We start from the raw sequence: 13,746 nt of genomic DNA, 5'->3' as shown, positions 1-13,746 counted from the left end.
CTATTAACCCCTTATGGACACATGACGTACCGGTACGGCATGTTTCCCGAGTCCTTAAGGACACATGACGTACCGGTACGTCATGTGTTGTTCCGATCACCGCCGCCCGGCGGGCGGTGATCGGAGCAAGGTGCCTGCTCAAATCATTGAGCAGGCACCTCGGCTAAATGCGCGGGATAGTTCCGTGACCCTTCCCCCCCCCCCCCGTGTCGGCGATCGCCGCAAACCGCAGGTCAATCCAGACCTGCGGTTTGCGGCTTTTACCTGGTGCGGCGGTGGTGCCATCGGGTCCCCATGGGGCTGTGGGGGGGACCCGATGGCATGGAAGGCAGCGCGATGCCTTCCTGAGGCATCTGCGCTGCCTTCCGGTGAAGAGCCTGTGAGATCCAGCCCCCTGGATCTCACAGGCCCCGGAAGCTGTATGAGTAATACACACAGTATTACTCATACAGCCAGTGCATTCCAATACAGAAGTATCTGAATGCATTGTAAAGGAATATACCCCCAAAAGTTCAAGTCCCAAAGTGGGACAAAAAATAAAGTGAAAAAAAAGAAGTAGAAAAAATAAAGTTTTCCCCCAAAAAATTTAAAGTTTCAAGTAAAAATAAACAAAAACGTCATTTTCCCCAAATAAAGTAAAAAAAAAAATTGGTAAATAGGGGGAAAAAAGTATACATATTAGGTATCGCCGCGTCCGTATCTATAAACATATCACATGACCTAACCCCTTAGATTAACACCGTAAAAAAATAAAAAAACTGTGCTAAATAAACAATTTTTTTGTCACCTTACATCACAAAAAGTACAACAGCAAGCGATCAAAAAGGCGTTTGCCCACCAAAATAGTACCAATCTAACCGTCACCTCATCCCACAAAAAATGAGCCCCTACCTGAGACAATCGCCCAAAAAATAAAAAAACTATGGCTCAGAATATGGAGACACTAAAACATCATTTTTTTTGTTTGAAAAAAGCTGTTATTGTGTAAAACTTACATAAATAAATAAAAAAGTATACATATTAGGTATCTCCGCGTCCGTATCGACTGGCTCTATAAAAATATCACATGACCTAACCCCTCAGATGAACACCGTATAAAATGTAAAATAAAGACTGTGCTAAATAAACCATTTTTTGTCACCTTACATCACAAAAAGTGTAATAGCAAGCGATCAAAAAGTCACACGCACCCCAAAATAGTGCCAATAAAACAGTCATCTCATCCCGCAAAAATCATACCCTACCCAAGGTAATCGCCCAAAAACTGAAAAAATTATGGCTCTCAGACTATGGAAACACTAAAACATGATTTTTTTGCCTCAAAAATGAAATCATTGTGTAAAACTTACATAAATAATTAAAAAAAAAGTATACATATTGGGTATCGCCGCATCCGTGACAACCTGGTCTATAAAAATATCACATGATCTAACCTGTCAGATGAATGTTGTAAATAACAAAAAATAAAAACGGTGCCAAAACAGCTATTTCTTGTTATCTTGCCTCACAAAAAGTGTAATATAGAGCAACCAAAAATCATATGTACCCTAAAACTAGTACCAACAATACTGCCACCCTATCCCGTAGTTTCTAAAATGGGGCCACTTTTTTGGAGTTTCTACTCTAGGGGTGCATCAGGGGGGCTTCAAATGGGACATTGTGTCAAAAAAACAGTCCAGCAAAACCTGCCTTCCAAAAACCGTATGGCATTCCTTTCCTTCTGCGCCCTGCCGTGTGCCCGTACAGCGGTTTATGACCACATATGGGGTGTTTCTGTAAACTACAGAAGCAGGGCCATAAATATTGAGTTTAGTTTGGCTGTTAACCCTTGCTTTGTAACCGGAAAAAAATTATTAAAATGGTAAATCTGCCAAAAAAGTGAAATTTTGAAATAGTATCTCTATTTTCCATTAATTCTTGTGGAACACCTAAAGGGTTAACGACGTTTGTAAAATCAGTTTTGAATACCTTGAGGGGTGTAGTTTCTTAGATGGGGTCACTTTTATGGAGTTTCTACTCTAGGGGTGCATCAGAGGGCTTTAAATGGGACATTGTGTCAAAAAAACCAGTCCAGCAAAACCTGCCTTTGAAAAACCGTATGGCATTCCTTTCCTTCTGCGCCCTGCCGTGTGCCCGTACAGCGGTTTATGACCACATATGGGGTGTTTCTGTAAACTACAGAATCAGGGCCATAAATGTTGAGTTTGGTTTGGCTGTTAACCCTTGCTTTGTAACTGGAAAAAAATTATTAAAATGGAAAATCTGCCCAAAAAGTTGAATTTTTAAATTGTCTCTCTATTTTCCATTAATTCTTGTGGAACACCTAAAGGATTAACAAAGTTTGTAAAATCAGTTTTGAATACCTTGAGGGGTGTAGTTTATAGAATGGGGTCATTTTTTGGGTGGTTTCTATTATGTAAGTCTCGCAAAGTTACTTCAGACCTGAACTGGTCCCCAAAATGATCCAAACATGAAGTAGACATATGGGGAATGTAAAGTAATAACTATTTTTGGAGGTATTACTATGTATTATAGAAGTAGAGAAATTGAAACTTGGAAGTTTGCAATTTTTTTTAATTTTTTGGTAAATTTGGTATTTTTTCTATAAATAAAAATGATTTTTTTAAACTTCATTTTACCAGTGTCATGAAGTACAATATGTGAAGAAAAAACTATCTCAGAATGGCCTGGATAAGTCAAAGCGTTTTAAAGTTATCAGCACTTAAAGTGACACTGGTCAGATTTGCAAAAAGAGGTAGCAGTCACTACCGGGCCCAGGAGCCTGAGGGGGCCCAAAGACCCTTGTGCCACAGGGAAGGGGGGCTCAAGCTGAAATCTTGCACCAGGGCTACGCCGTTAGCTACGCCCCTGACTACAACCCTCTGTTGTCTGTCCCTCAGCCACTGCCTAATCTAGGGCCGGATTAACGTAGCAGCTCCAGGCCCCTGCGTGAAAATAGGCCCAGCAGCCCGCTAGGCCGCCTCGGCCCACTGGCGGATCCAGGGGGATCTGGCGGCGCGGCCCTGGTGAAAAGTAGGGAGTGGCCGCGGGGCACAGGGAGATGAGTGCTTCCATTGTGGAAGCGTTCATCTCCATAGTCATCTGTATCGCTGTCCTCAGGACAGCGATACAGATGGCTGTGCTGCGGCATGGGAGGGAGAGACGTGTCCCTTCCCTGTGTCTCTGATAGGCTGCCGATGCAGGCGGCGCGATGACGTCAGCGCAGGACACAGGCCGGAAAAGGCCTGCATCGCATCACTGACATGGAGGTAAGTATAAGGGCTCGTTACTAGCACATGATGGGGGGGGGGGCTCTTATTACTAGCACATGATGAGGGGGCCTCGTTACTGGCACATGATGGGGGGCTTCTTGTTTCTGGCACATGATGGGGGGCTTCTTGTTACTGGCACATGATGGGGGGGCCTCGTTACTGGCACATGATGGGGGGCTCTCGTTACTGGCACATGATGGGGGTGCTCTTGTTCCTGGCACATGATGGGGGTGCTCTTGTTCCTGGCACATGATGGGGGTGCTCTTGTTCCTGGCACATGATTGGGGGGAAGTGCTCTTGTTCCTGGCACATGATTGGGGGAAGGGGGAAGTGCTCTTGTTCCTGGCACATGATTGGGGGGGGGGGGGGGGGGGGGGAAGTGCTCTTGTTCCTGGCACATTATTGGGGGGGGGGGGGGGGAAGTGCTCTTGTTCCTGGCACATGATTGGGGGGTGGGGGGGGGCAGTGCTCTTGTTCCTGGCACATGATTGGGGGGGGGGGGGGTGCTCTTGTTCCTGGCACATGATTAGGGGGGATGCTCTTGTTACTGGCACATGATTTGGGGGTGGGTGCTCTTGTTCCTGGCACATGACTGGGGGGGGGGGGGGGTACTCTTGTTCCTGGCACATGATTGGGGGGGGGGGGGGGCTCTTGTTCCTGGCACATGATTGGGGGGGGCTCTTGTTCCTGGCACATGATTGGGGGGGAAGTGCTTTTGTTCCTGGCACATGATTGGGGGGGAAGTGCTTTTGTTCCTGGCACATGATTGGGGGGGAAGTGCTCTTGTTCCTGGCACATGATTGGGGGGAAGTGCTCTTGTTCCTGGCACATGATTGGGGGGGGAAGTGCTCTTGTTCCTGGCACATGATTGGGGGGAAGTGCTCTTGTTCCTGGCACATGATTGGGGGGGAAGTGCTCTTGTTCCTGGCACATGATTGGGGGGGGGAGTGCTCTTATTCCTGGCACATAATTGGGGGGGGGGGGGGGGGGGGGAGTGCTCTTGTTCCTGGAACATTATTGGGGAGGAAGTGCTCTTGTTCCTGGCACATGATTGGGGGGGTGCTCTTGTTACTGGCACATGATTGGGGGGGGCTCTTGTTACTGGAACATGATTGGGGGGGGCTCTTGTTACTGGAACATGATTGGGGGGGCTCTTGTTACTGGAACATGATTGGGGGGCATCTATGGGGGCTCTTTTTACTGGCACATTATTGGTGGGCACTATAGGGGCATCTACTGAGGCCACAAAGAAGGGGTATTTTATATGGCGGGCTCTGTACTGTAGCATTTTATACTGTCACACATTATGCTGGGTACTGTGGTGGAGATGAGTACTATGGAGTCATCTATGGGGGGCACTAAGAAGGGGTATTTTATGCTTTCAAATTATGGGGGACACTGAGGGCATCTACTGGGGCACTATATATGGGGCATTTTATACTGGTACATTATGGGGGCACTAGGAGGAAGGGGGGAGAGGAGCACTATGGGGGCATTTACTGGGGCACTATATAGGGGTATTTTATACTGACACATTATGGGGGCACTATAGGGACATTAGCTCAACTGGGGGCATTACGACGGGGTATTTTTTGCACTGTCACATTATAAGGATAATTATTTCTACTGGGGGGGGGCATTATGGTGGGCTTTTTTGCTCCCCCATGGTATGACCCCCTAGTAGCAGCACCAGCCTCCCCCTGCTCTGCGACCCCACTGTCCCTTTTCCAAATCCTTATTATGAAATCTCTCTCATTAGGATAAAACACAACATCAGCTCCACCGAGCCCCCGGCCAAAGTGTTGAAGTGGCGTCCGAGATCCCCAAGTGTCAAGCCAAGTAATTGTAAGTTTTCATGTGAAATATGTTTATGTTATACACTGTGCCACACAATATACAGTATAACGCTACACTGTGTAGTCTGTTCTATAAGCACCATTGTTTTTGCCCTGTGAGTTCATGCCTGCACCTTCTTTGACACACACACATCCCGTATGCGCTGTGAATGGGGATTGCGGTGCATGAACAGTCGCAGGTTCCTACAGACTCCACATTTGTGTACCGCAATCCCCATTCACCCATTCATGGCACATGCGCAGGAGCTCAACGCGTTCCTGTCAAGCGAGCCGTTGGTGTCAACCAAAGGAGCGGGCGTGACTTCACATGGGAGAGGTGTTACGGTCTGGAGGGCACAGAGGACCCCCTACCACACCTATTTTAACACCGTATACACTGACTGCCATACACAATGCACCGTATACACTGAGTGCCATACACAATACACCGTATACACTGAGTGCCATACACAATACACCGTATACACTGAGTGCCATACACAATACACCGTATACACTGAGTGCCATACACAATGCACCGTATACACTGAGTGCCATACACAATACACCGTATACACTGAGTGCCATACACAATGCACCGTATACACTGAGTGCCATACACAATGCACCGTATACACTGACTGCCATACACAATGCACCGTATACACTGACTGCCATACACAATACACCGTATACACTGAGTGCCATACACAATACACCGTATACACTGAGTGCCATACACAATACACCGTATACACTGAGTGCCATACACAATACACCGTATACACTGAGTGCCATACACAATACACTGTATACACTGACTGCCATACACAATACACCGTATACACTGAGTGCCATACACAATGCACCGTATACACTGACTGCCATACACAATGCACCGTATACACTGAGTGCCATACACAATACACCGTATACACTGAGTGCCATACACAATACACCGTATACACTGACTGCCATAGACAATACACCGTATACACTGAGTGCCATACACAATACACCGTATACACTGAGTGCCATACACAATGCACCGTATACACTGAGTGCCATACACAATACACCGTATACACTGAGTGCCATACACAATACACCGTATACACTGAGTGCCATACACAATACACCGTATACACTGAGTGCCATACACAATACACCGTATACACTGACTGCCAGGGGCGTTGCTAGGGTCTGAAGACATCCGGGGCACGAGCCCAGGTGAAGCCACGCCCCCATCACATGAAGCCACGCCCCCATCACATGAAGCCATGCCCTCATCGCCACGGGGGGGGGGGGGGGGGCCTTCACAGTATTTATTAACCCCTTTCAGCAGTCCCCCCCTTCAGTGAATGGGGGACTGCTGAATGGGGTTAATAACTACAGTGAAGGTGAAGGGCCTAGCCGTCTGGGCAACCCCACAGATCATCCATATCAGTGCCATCCACAGATCCCCCTCCCCATACCAGTGCCATCCACAGATCCCCCTCCCATAACAGTGCCATCCACCACAGATCCCCCTGCCCATAACAGTGCCATCCACAGATCCCCCTGCCCATAACAGTGCCATCCACAGATCCCCCTCCCCATAACAGTGCCATCCACAGATCCCCCTCCATAACAGTGCCATCCACAGACCCCCCCTCCCCATAACAGTGCCATCCACCACAGATCCCCCTCCCCATAACAGTGCCATCCACAGATCCCCCTCCCCATAACAGTGCCATCCACCACAGATCCCCCTGCCCATACCAGTGCCATCCACCACAGAACCCCCTCCCCCTAACAGTGCCATCCACAGATCCCCCTCCTTGCCCCTCACAGGAGTGTACAACTGTACATAACATTTTAAACTGTAATCCCTCCGTATCCTGCAAGTGCAACTTTAACTTTATAAATCAGATTCAGCGCTCATCTCTAGTCGTACTCAGTCTCAGGTTCAGCTAGTCAGCTCCAGTAACAGGCAGTGCGGGCGGCGCTCACTCACTGACGTCACGTGCCAGCGCCGCCTAGTGGGAGGAGCAGGCGCCTGACGTCAGTGAGTGAGCGCCGCCCTCACTGCCTGCTGTTACCGGAGCTGCAGTAAGAATCTAGTGAGAGATGAGCGGGCGGCTGCGGCTGATTTCAAGTTAAAAGTTAAGTCTGCACCAGGCGGATTAGGTTTACAGTTTTTTAGAGTTAAAGCGGCAGGGCCGGTGTAGCGCAGGAGAGACAGAGCGCCGGCCCTGCCAGCATAACATTCGGGGCACTGGTCAAAACATCCGGGGCTCAAGCCCCGAATGTTTTGACCTAACGACGCCCCTGCTGACTGCCACACACAATACACCGTATACACTGACTGCTATAGACAATGCACCGTATACACTGACTGCCACACACAATACACCGTATACACTGACTGCCATAGACAATGCACCGTATACACTGACTGCTATAGACAATGCACCGTATACACTGACTGCCATACACAATACACCGTATACACTGACTGCTATAGACAATGCACCGTATACACTGACTGCCACACACAATACACCGTATACACTGACTGCTATAGACAATGCACTGTATACACTGACTGCCATACACAATGCACCGTATACACTGACTGCCATACACAATGCACCGTATACACTGAGTGCCATACACAATACACCGTATACACTGACTGCCATACACAATACACCGTATACACTGAGTGCCATACACAATACACCGTATACACTGACTTCCATACACAATACACCGTATACACTGACTGCCATACACAATGCACCGTATACACTGACTGCCATACACAATACACCGTATACACTGACTGCCATACACAATACACCGTATACACTGACTGCCATACACAATGCACCGTATACACTGACTGCCATACACAATGCACCGTATACACTGACTGCCATACACAATACACCGTATACACTGACTGCCATACACAATACACCGTATACACTGACTGCCATACACAATGCACCGTATACACTGACTGCCACACACAATGCACCGTATACACTGACTGCCACACACAATGCACCGTATACACTGACTGCCACACACAATGCACCGTATACACTGACTGCCATACACAATACACCGTATACACTGACTGCCACACACAATGCACCGTATACACTGACTGCCACACACAATACACCGTATACACTGACTGCCATAGACAATGCACCGTATACACTGACTGCCATACACAATACACCGTATACACTGACTGCCATAGACAATGCACCGTATACACTGACTGCCATACACAATACACCGTATACACTGAGTGCCATACACAATACACTGTATACACTGAGTGCCATACACAATACACCGTATACACTGAGTGCCATACACAATGCACCGTATACACTGAGTGCCATACACAATGCACCGTATACACTGACTGCCATACACAATACACTGTATACACTGAGTGCCATACACAATACACCGTATACACTGACTGCCATACACAATGCACCGTATACACTGAGTGCCATACACAATGCACCGTATACACTGACTGCCATACACAATACACTGTATACACTGACTGCCAGCCTGTTATTTTTACACTAGAAATAAGGAGAAAAACTCGTCTGGTCGGTTCTTCACCTGTTGGCCGACATTCTTTAGGTGGCTTCATTTTTCTACCCCATATGCAAACATTCCCAGTGACTTGTGTGACATGCACAGTACCACTCCCCAACATTACAGCCGAGGAGCTCAGCCAAATCTCTGCTTCTTACACAGGAAGGAAGGGAAATGGGTGTAAGAGACGACTGCTGGGCTCAGTGCGAAACATAAGCCATGAAGTGACCTAGGAAACGCTTAGTCCTCATACCCGGCCGTGTCTTTTGCGGGTGAGTATTATTGTCACATAGCACTGATGGCTGCTACATACTGTCACAAGGGAGATATATAGGCACTCTATAGTCCTCATTAGTGATATAGGGATCTATTGGTTCTATAGTCCTCATTAGTTACATATGGATTTGGAAGCATATGGGTGCAAATATATTTATTCAGTCCTAGTACAATATAAAACTATAACTAAAAACTTAAAATGTGAATAAAATGAGGATAAAATTAAAACTTGATAGGTAGGAGGTATTATACTGGTACAAACACTAAAGGTTTGATCACTCCACCGCTATGGTATATAATATATTCAAAGTGTCAATAAGTACATTTGCCAGCCTGGTAAGGGGTTAAACTAATATTCATATACACCTGGGAAACCGCATGATATTACATCTGTCCACATCATGTATAAGAGAGTCCGTCTAGAAGCTCAGATACGTTGCATAATCTGTTCAATAAGACCATATATTGATCTAGTCTCATATCGTATGCTGTATACCATCAGCTAGCATGCATCTCCAGCTGGGTGGCTCTAATGTCCACAGTATATTACTCACAGTTCGTTGGTTTGTGGTGAGGAGCGGGGTGCTGTGCCTTGGCGTGGCGTCCCACGTGGTCACCGGCACGAGCGTGTCTTACCTCCGCTTCTCTTCACTGCGAGGGCTGTGGATACGGCGTTCAGTCAGCCGTCCTGTTTGCCGATCGGGGTTCCAGCACCCCACGTGGCCTATGAGGTAGATGAGGTCAGTGCCGGCCTGGAACAGCGGGCAGCGTCCCACGTGGTGAATAGAGCCAATCCCAGATTTTTTATAATATAGCAGTAGTTCTCATGGAGCGCTCCACTTCATTTTCATTCTATTAGGCGACAGACAGTTGGCAACAGGAGGTCCCCAACTTTACCCGACGCGTTTCGGAACTATCACTTGTCCCTTCCTCAGTGGTTCACTGATCACCGGTGGAGTGATCAAACCTTTAGTGTTTGTACCAGTATAATACCTCCTACCTATCAAGTTTTGATTTTATCCTCATTTTATTCACATTTTAAGTTATAGTTTTATATTGTACTAGGACTGAATAAATATATTTGCACCGGTCACATTTTTTTACATAATTTTGACACAAATGATTTACTGAAGACCGGGTGAGTCAATCCGTACAAGTGCACCTTACTCCATACGACTAACAGTAGAGCCACCTTATTCCATATTATATATGGATTCTATAGACCTCATCAGTTACATATGGATTCTAAGGTCCTCACTAGTTATGTGTGTCCACCTGCCCCCCTCCTCCATAGTTTCACCCCTGTGCACGGGCTGTCTACATGTATGGGCATCAGCTTGGCTGGCACGGTATCCTCGTAGCCCAGAGCCATAGCTAAAGGAGGGCTGGTAGGGCATGTGCCCGGGCGCTAGACAGGGTGCCAACAAGCCACTCTGCCTTGGCCAAGGTGTCTAGGTCCCAGGCTAATCGTTCAATCCTTGCTCCGGGTGAAGGAAAGACTTGCTGCACCTTGTAGTGCATCAGCCATTGGTAGTTCACCTTTCCCTTTTTCTTATCTGCAAGAATAGATCCATTAGCCATTAGATCAATCCCTGAAGAAGGCGACGTGTGCCTTATGTCGAGGGGAATCATAGAAAAGAGGCCAAGTGGAGCTGGTGGTAATTATCACAGCTTTCCATCAGCTCGTTGTATATAATCAAAAGACTTAAAGAATCAGACAGCGGCTAAATAACCGCAGCGGGCGCTTCATGTCGATGACCGCGCCTGTGAATACTAAGTACCGGTCATGCCTCGCTTTGTGTGCTGTATTGGATGCATAAAATATTAGCGGGAACTATTAACAGATTAAGCAGATGTGGCGGACAGTCGGTGCATGCAGAGGAGACATGATGTGTTGTTGTGTAGGTTGGTATTTGCTGGCACATGAAAAAATAACCCTATAATGACGACTTGCGCCTGTATACGGTATAGAAACCTGCTGCAGTTTATAAGTTAGACAAGCCTGAACTTTCTTGTAGAAAAGCATGGCTGCCACTGGAAATCTCATAAGGCCTCTTGCACACAACCGTATGTCTTTCAGTATTTTGCGGTCCGCAAAAAACAGATCTGCAAAAAATACAGATGACATCCGTATGCATTCCGTTTTTTGCAGAACATCTGGCCCCTAATAGAACAGTACTACCCTTGTCTGTTATGCGGACAATAATAGGACATGTTCTATCTTTGAACGGCATGGATATACGGAAAGCATTTTGCAGATTCATTGAAATGAATGGTTCCGTATACGGAATGCAAAAAAACCGGAACGTAAACGGAAAAAAAAAAGTTTGTGTGCAAGAGGCCTTATGGCCATGTGCATGATCCCTTAGGTTTTGTACAGAGCCTTAAAGGGGTTATTCCATGATAGATATAAAAAAAGAAAAGCAGACATTATATAGTAAATGACAATACCTTCCTAACAAACTTGGAACCAGCCCTGTATCTCACATGGATCCAGAGATCTCCCAATTTATTGCTAGATTCCCTTCAGGCTGGTAGCTCTGGGAGAATGTCCTTTCTGCTGCAGCTTTCTCCCTATCGCAGCTCAGGGTTGTGTCCTTTCTTTTGCAGCTCTCTCCCTACCACAGCTCCGGGTCGTGTCGTTTGTGCTGCAGCTTTCTACCTATCACAGCCCAGGGTATGTATCCTTTCTGCTGCAGCTCTCTCCTTATTACAGCTCAGGGGCTGTGTCCTTTCTGCTGCAGCTGTCTCCCTATCACAGCTCAGGGGGGTATGTCCTTTCTGTTGCAACTCTCTCCCTACCACAGCTCAGGGTTTTGTCCTTCACGCTACAGCTTTCTCCCTATCACAGCTCAGGGCCGTGTCCTTTCTGTTGCGGCTATCTCCTTATTACAGCTCAAGGGGTGTGAGCTTTCTGCTGCAGCTCTCTCCCTGTAACTGTGATAGCTTCCAACAGTAGATCTGGCTTGTGGCAGTTGAAAGATGGAACTGAGCATGTGCGACCACCTCAGAAGATCGACATGTACATTACTATGCAGATTAAACACCAGGGGGCACCATTATAATGAAGTACAGGGAATAGCTCACAACTGAAGCATTTTGTAACAAAGTAAATTGCAAAAATAATTCGTTTTTATGCTCAAGTATATTATACCACCATTTAATGGCGGCTCATCCCCTTTAATAGGATTCTTATTCCAGTGCATGGAGCCTGTACTGCATGTCTGTATTTATATGGACTGTCATATGTTTGGAGATATTTTGCCCTACAAATATTGGCCCCTAGGGGAGGATATCTTTATGCACGTGGTGCCTGTAGAGCAGCACATGGAGGCTGTGCATTTCTGTAGACTGAATTGCAGAAGGGGGGGGGGGGGGGAGGCAATATTTAAGTAACAAAAACTTATTTTCAGCAAATGAGAACCTGCTGCGTCAAATAATCGCAAAAAAATTGCGTCGGCGATTGAAAAATGAATGTGTCATGCATAATATACGTCTATGGAAAATAACAGCGTTCCGAACCCTCGATTGCCATGTACAGGGGGCTCTTCAGGACCTCCGCTGCCACCAAAGTGATTATTGTGTCACTTTGATACGTGCTAATTACCGATCGCACTGCAGATGGTTCTGGATGCCTCGCTGCCCAGCCAACCCGGCGAAACGAATACAATGCAGCACAAAGTGTGGGCGTGCGAGTGGGCGTGCACATTTGAACGAGGCTCTCTGCTAATCACTGACTTACCTTCTCTGTATGGCTTCCTGAAGAACCTCTTCCTACGCAACCCCCCCCCTCCCTCCGTGCAAGTACAGTCATTACAATCCGGTAATGAAAAATGTCTTTGTACCAGGGGGAAAATAATAGCTTGTGGCACACACATATAGAAAGTGTAATTAATGGAGGTAATAAGGCATAATATTTTGTCATTTTGTACCAAACATTTGCATGAAGTAAGGATGAGGAGAGACTATTATTTGACTCGGTGTCATGGGGGAAGCACAAACAGGCGGACGCCAGAGTTTGGGGATAAAGAACCCAGCAGCTAATTATATAATATCACACATAGGAAGTTGATTTCTATAGCTACGAGCGCGTGTCCTTTATGGTACATATATTTGTCTGAGGATTCAAAGATTTGGCTCCTCTATACCAGTATTTACACTGCAGATACTTCTAGGCACAAAATACCTTCCGATTTAAAGGAGTTGCCCGACTTATTCAGAAATGTCACTCAAGCATGCAAGTACTGTATCATAAATTAAAGGGGTCATCCAACCCCTATAATGACCCCCCCCCACCCCAATGCCTGGGCACCTTATATAGGTTACACTTACCCCACTCCCCGGGACACGCGTCGTTCCTGATCCTGGCACGGCCGCCCTGTTGAGCAGATCAAAACATCCGGCGATGGGGGAGCAGCCAATAGTAGGCCGCAACGGGGATGACCCTCCCTAGCGTCACCCGCAATGCTAGGGAGGCTCGTCCCTGTAGCGGCCTGCTATTGGCTGCCCCTCTCCCACATTGACGCACGTTTAGATCTGCGCAACAGGGAGGTGCAGCGGTGGCCGCGCAGGGATCAGGACCGACACGGGTGTCGGGTAGCGGGGTAAGTATAATCTATATGAGGTGTCCGGGCATTGGAAGAGGGTCATTATAGGGGTTTAATGTATACTGACTAGAGATGAGCAAATAGATTTGGAAGAATCAACTTGTCTTAATAAGCAGAATTCTGCACCTGTGATGGGGTGTC

The 13,746-nt window shown here is 47.0% G+C and overlaps 1 protein-coding gene across 2 annotated transcripts in view; it reads left to right on the top strand.

Moving 5' to 3' along the window:
- The first annotated feature begins 8,860 nt into the window (after positions 1-8,860).
- Positions 8,861-13,746, top strand: part of SYT16 (synaptotagmin 16) — a 53,727-nt gene continuing 48,841 nt past the window's right edge. For both annotated transcript variants that reach the window (XM_040412278.1, XM_040412276.1), the window contains exon 1: positions 8,861-8,994. The gene's annotated coding sequence lies outside the window, so the exon portion shown is untranslated. The remainder of the gene's footprint in view (positions 8,995-13,746) is intronic.

Source organism: Bufo bufo, chromosome 11 (assembly GCF_905171765.1).
Source record: "Bufo bufo chromosome 11, aBufBuf1.1, whole genome shotgun sequence".
In the NCBI taxonomy this organism is placed as follows: domain Eukaryota; kingdom Metazoa; phylum Chordata; class Amphibia; order Anura; family Bufonidae; genus Bufo; species Bufo bufo.
Note: the sequence above shows the minus strand (reverse complement) of the source record. Positions and strands in the feature narration are given on the sequence as shown.